This window comes from Glycine soja, chromosome 12 (assembly GCF_004193775.1).
Source record: "Glycine soja cultivar W05 chromosome 12, ASM419377v2, whole genome shotgun sequence".
Lineage (NCBI taxonomy): Eukaryota > Viridiplantae > Streptophyta > Magnoliopsida > Fabales > Fabaceae > Glycine > Glycine soja.
In genome coordinates this window covers 42,475,927-42,481,741 of record NC_041013.1, presented here as the reverse complement: position 1 = coordinate 42,481,741, position 5,815 = coordinate 42,475,927, and positions in this window count along the sequence as shown.

Here is a 5,815-nt window from a genome sequence, read left to right as displayed (position 1 = left end):
GGAGGAGCAAGCCTTCGATCCCGAACCTCACGGCGGCGAGTCGTCCGGTCTCAAACTCCTCGCTCTTCTCCTCCAATGTACGGAGTGTGTCGCCATGGATAACCTCGACTTCGCCAACGAGCTCCTCCCGGAGATCGTGGACGCGTACTTCGCGCAGGCGCTGCACTTCACCGCTGGTGAAGTTCTGGCACTCGCACATCATCGGTGAACCAGGCCCTAGACGACGAGGATCTTACACGCACTCGCACATCAACGTTTTGTGTTTGGTGGTTTGATGGTGGCGCTAGGGTGGTGTTTGGTGGTTTTGATGGTGGCCCTGTGGCTCTTATGGGTTTGGGAGAAAGGGGCTCTCTGCAAATTTTTTTCCTACAATTTGCCATAGTTTTTAACTCCCACTGTGGTTTATTATTCTATTTTTTCTGCAATTTTTTATGTTTTTTTTTTAATCTCTACATTTAAAAATGTCCGATGAGTTTGGATTTGTCTAAATTTAGATCTGGATAAAAATTATATATTTTAATTTTATGAAGATGAAAAATAAATAAATATTTTTAGAAAGATTAAAGACGAACTTTAGGTGTTTTGTAGAAAAAATATATATATTTTATCTCAAATTATAAAATCCTGCTCTTTAACTTGTCAATTTAATATTATTTTTTATCAACTTTTGCATATTAGAATTAAGTATATCTACATTTCACTCTTAGAGCACAGATGACTTTTAAGATCTATTTTCAGTTTTCAATGGGTCGCGTATCTCATAATTTATTTTGTTGCACTTGTCTAATATTTTTTAATTCCTATTATTTGAATTTTAAATTCTTACACACCATATTAAATTTATAAACATAAAACAATGTAGCTTGATTTAAATAATTTCTTTTTACAATTTGTTTCTCTTATATGAAAAGTCTTTATATCTTTAGTGAATTCCTATTTAATTTTTTTTCAGAGTTTACTCCTATTCAATAAAATATAATCTTCAGAATTTGATAGTGATCACTTACGTGATAAAATGATATCGGAGTCAATTTTTTATATAAAATCACTTAATAACCTTTAAAAGAATATGAAATTAACCTATCCAACCGTTAAATTACAAGTTTTTACAAAGTAGGTTTGGTTTATAAAATTTCATGAAAATATAAAAATAATTCATAATTCATAGCAATACTTTATTTTGATAGATAATAATTTAAAAAGATAAAGTATATTTTTTATTTCTCTATAATATGTAAAGTTTGATTTTAGTATCTCTAAAAATTTATATACTTTTGTCCTTCTAATTTTGAAACTTTTGGTCGTCCAAGTACTATCATAAGTCTAAACCGTACCACTCGTAGGGATCAAAACTGATACATTTTATAATTTAATTAGGAGAAAAAAAACAAACAATAAATTTTAGATGAACTAAAAATAAATATTATATATTATATAAGGACTAAAATTATATTTTAGTCTTATTTAACATATAAGTAAATATCTATTGCTAGAGAACAAAACAACAAGTTAATGTCAAAATTAATTAAGTGAAATTTGATATACGTGATTAGAAAATTAATAACAAATTATTCAAATATTAATTAGATTGGTTCATTTTGTATTTTACATATTAAGTAGTTTAACTTTAAAATTTTAACATAATTGATCTTATCCCTTTTTTATAATAAAGACATCTTATAGCATGTATTTTCTTAAAATATGTGAGCTCATCAATGTGATTATTTTACAATTACTTTTATTTTTATTTTTAAATTTTTACATAAATATTTTAAAAATACCCATACAATGGGGAAAAAAACTTACTAATTTTTAACTAAATGTGAGTAAATCCTCATTTTAATTTTCTGAATATAAAAGTGTCATCTGTTTTCTTTAAAATACTTTGACATTTATTTAGTTCCTTAATTAATCATATGAAGGGGCATCATCAAAATTGTCTTTTTTACATAAGTAGACCGAAAAACTAAAGTGGTGTGGTTTTTCATGATTAAGAAATTAATATCAAATTTATATGATTAATAAACTAAATTAATGTCTTTTTTATGACTTGGAAACTAAATGGGTGTTACTTTTTTAAAATGATTAAATTAATATAGCCTTATATATATATTGAAAAGGCTATTTTGATATTCTTTTTCTCCGGAGAATAAAAATAGATGTTCGCTTTAAAACCAATTTGTACGGTCTTTATAACCAAGTTGTATGGTCTAGCACTATATATTTCACCGTAAAACAAGAGAACATTTTGGAAAAAAGTTTGGGAGGTGGAGTGATTTTGATGATCAGGGGAAAGATCTATCTAGTTTTTGACTTCTCGTATTGTATTTTAAGTTAATAATTGAGGGTATCATCAATGTGTTCCTTTTCATGGATGGAACTTGCCGAAAATAAAAGAATATATGGAAGATGGTATTTGAATCTTGATTGTGACAATTTTAGTGGTAGATTAAAATTGAAGATCTATCTAGTTTTTTTATGGACTTTTTTTTTTAATCGTGGATCTTAGTTTGAGATCTTAAATAATAAGTCTTACATAAATTTATATTTCACTCTGAAAATTTCTGTTATATCTTTATTATAAATTTATACAAAATCAGGTCTTAAACTTAAAATCTTTAATTAACATATGACACTAAAGTTAGATTGATATGTTGTTATATCCAACTAACTACAAATACCATCCAAATGATATATAATAATATGTGGGAAAACAGTCAATTAGCATCTAGTCAAATTTGGCACAGCCCCACCACCACAGGGCACGTAGGTAGGTTAAATCCCTCCCTCTCTTTCTCTCCCCCACATATAAAAACACTACTTTGTGTTGGGCCTCTCGTGTCTTTGGCAACATGTTACACTGAATCAATTGGGAGAAAAGGAAAAGAAAAACGAAAGCCAGATAATTAGAACCCACTTTGGGGTATATATGATAGAGTGTGGCAATCATAAAAGTTGTACCATGCCTTCCAATTATTTGCGGAAAATCTTAGATGGAGATATTATAAAAGAACCAGATAAGCCAGGATGTCCTAATTTTATTTTATTTTTTTGCAATAATATGGCCTTTTTTATGCGTAGTCATAGACACAAGTTCAAGAAATAAAAAAGTAAAGAAAAGATTTATTTATATTAAAAGTATAAAACTAACATATCATTTATTTAAGTAGAATTGACCTCAAATTCTTTTAATAATATATCGGATTCAAGCATTCTGACTGAAAAAATATAACAAAAAAAAAACCACTAAAAAAATGGTTTGACATGAACTTTATTGATTGGGCTTTAAAAGTCTATGTTTAACTCAAACTCAAAATTTAGAGTCTAAATCATATATTTTAATATAAGATTTAGGTCAATTCGATTAACATGATTAATTTTACCATCTCTTATTCAAGTACATCAAAAAATTACTTAGAGCAAAATTAGAAATATTAATATTCTAGTTCATTAATTTGGATAAATTCATAACTGAAAAATTACCAACTCACCTGTTTAATAGTTAAACAAGCTAACTTAATAAACTAAACTCATTGAATCATTTCTAACCATACGTATGAAAAAAAAGTATTGTTAAAAAAGATATTATGTACATACGGAAAGTAATATACCCTTGATTAAATAATCAAGGAACACTCTTAATGCGGGAAAAAAAAAATTCAACATCATAATGAAGAGAAGAGCAAGTGGGTGGCATGGGTTGGAACTTGGAGTTGGATCCGAAAAAGAGAAGAGTACAGTGAGAAAAATGAGGTCTTGGTTTTCCCAAGCAAGACCCAATGTGCCCAACAAATAGCCAACTAAGCACTTGTGATGGGATTTAGCTGTATGGCGCATTTTGTGATCAAAAATTGGTGTGCTATAACCATAGGTAGGCAAAAGATACCATATGTGGAGGCTGATTCTCCTCCATTATAAAGCATCCCTCCCCTCTCCCCATGTGGCCTCCATCAATGTCAAGTGGCCTTTGGTGGCCCAGTGCCAGTTATGAACAAGCCTTCTTTTTTCTGAACCTTCTCACTGCCTCCAGCTCCAATGCGTGAGAAACAAGTACTAGACTAGTAGCCAATTAGACAATTAGTTTTTGTTTTTTTTTTCCTACTCCAAACGTTCCAATTTCAAATTTGTGTGTGTCAAGCACTAGCAAATTGACCAAATTCCAAGTTCACACACGCCAAATAAGTATTGGTCAAATCAAACATTTTGGTCACTCACTCCTTCCTACTCGCCCTCATTTATTTATTCACTCCTCCAATCCCAACGATTCCATTACCAAGTCTTCTTCAAACTGGTCAATCATTCCAAAATCCAAACCCAAACACAAAACACCAAATTTCTTGAACCTTCCCCTTCAATATAAAATCCCTAGTTTCAAAATCTCTCCCAAACTAAACCAAATCAAATTTCCAAAACCATACACACAATTTCCAAATCCTCCTTCAAAAGGGAGTTCAAAACCTCTTCCTAACCAAAACCACACTCAAAGTTTCCACTTTCCAAATCCTCCTTCATAAGGGTGGCTCAAAACATCTTCCAAACCTAACAAAATCCACAACTTAAAAAAAAACCACACACACACAATTTCTAAATTTCTCCTTGAGAAGGGAAAATGCAAAATACCCTGCAGCAACAAACCGAAGAAAGTTCACAACTTCCACCGAAGGTGTCCTTTTCCGGGCACAAGATGGGTGATTTGAGTGATGGGCAACACCATGGTGGGTATTTGGCCGTGGTTCCCCGGTCCAGACCAGCCTGCACGTGCTCGAACCGGCCCGGTTCGGTTCGGTGCGCGCGTCACGGGTACGTGGTGCCAGGGGAGAAGAAGAGGCGCGTGGCGAGCAAAGAGATCCTGAGAAGAGCACTCACACCACCACCAAAACGTTTGGGCCTTAGATGGTTGAATTTCAGACCAACCCCAAGTAGACTTTCTAACATGTCCATGGCCTAATTTTTTTTCCTTTGGATGTTTGTACAATCGAGTTTGACAATCCAATGAAATTAGACTATTCTATATTCTTTATCAAGCTTCAGTCTTTTTGCTATTGGGTGATCTAGTTTCAGATCCTTGTCTTTTGAATGCTGAAAAATTGGGTACATAACAAAAAAAAAAATTGATGTTTGAGTTAGTTAGATAAAAACTTAAACTAGTGATTTATGTGTGCATTATTATTCCTTTGCCTGTTGATAGTGATAACAATTATTTGCTGTCTGTCTCATAATTATAGGAATTGGAAATATTCTTGCAATAAAGTTTTGCACTTTTGCTTTGTTACCCATTTGGTGTGGCAAATTGAGATGCTATGCTATTAGGATGTATGGTGTATTCATCTCATGGTTGTTCTTATTTTATTGAAATTGGACCGCAGGGTATTTTTCTTTATTCACTTTGTCAGGATCTGTTGTGGTAGCAAATTCTTAATAATACTATAATGTTGTTACACATAGAACTATATCAGTAGTTTTTAGAGGATGTGATTTTTGGATTTGTTCTTTATTCTTAGCTTAATCTTGTGATTTATAAACAAGAGAAAGGTGAGAAAAGGGTAGGAGATGAGAATCTTTAGATTAATGGTATCATCCTGTAGCAATTTCACTTGAATCAGCATTTGAGGTTAATAAGCCTCATATGACAGAAAGACAACACATAACACAAGATCTTCTGAGGGACAATCGAACATGTTCAAAATATAAATACACCTAAAAAATGAAGAATCTAATGGTAGATATCTAAGATAGTGAGATTTGTATGTGCATCATACATTCTTGGAATCTTAGATGATCTGTAAGGTGTGTATAGGAAATGAAGGTGAATTTA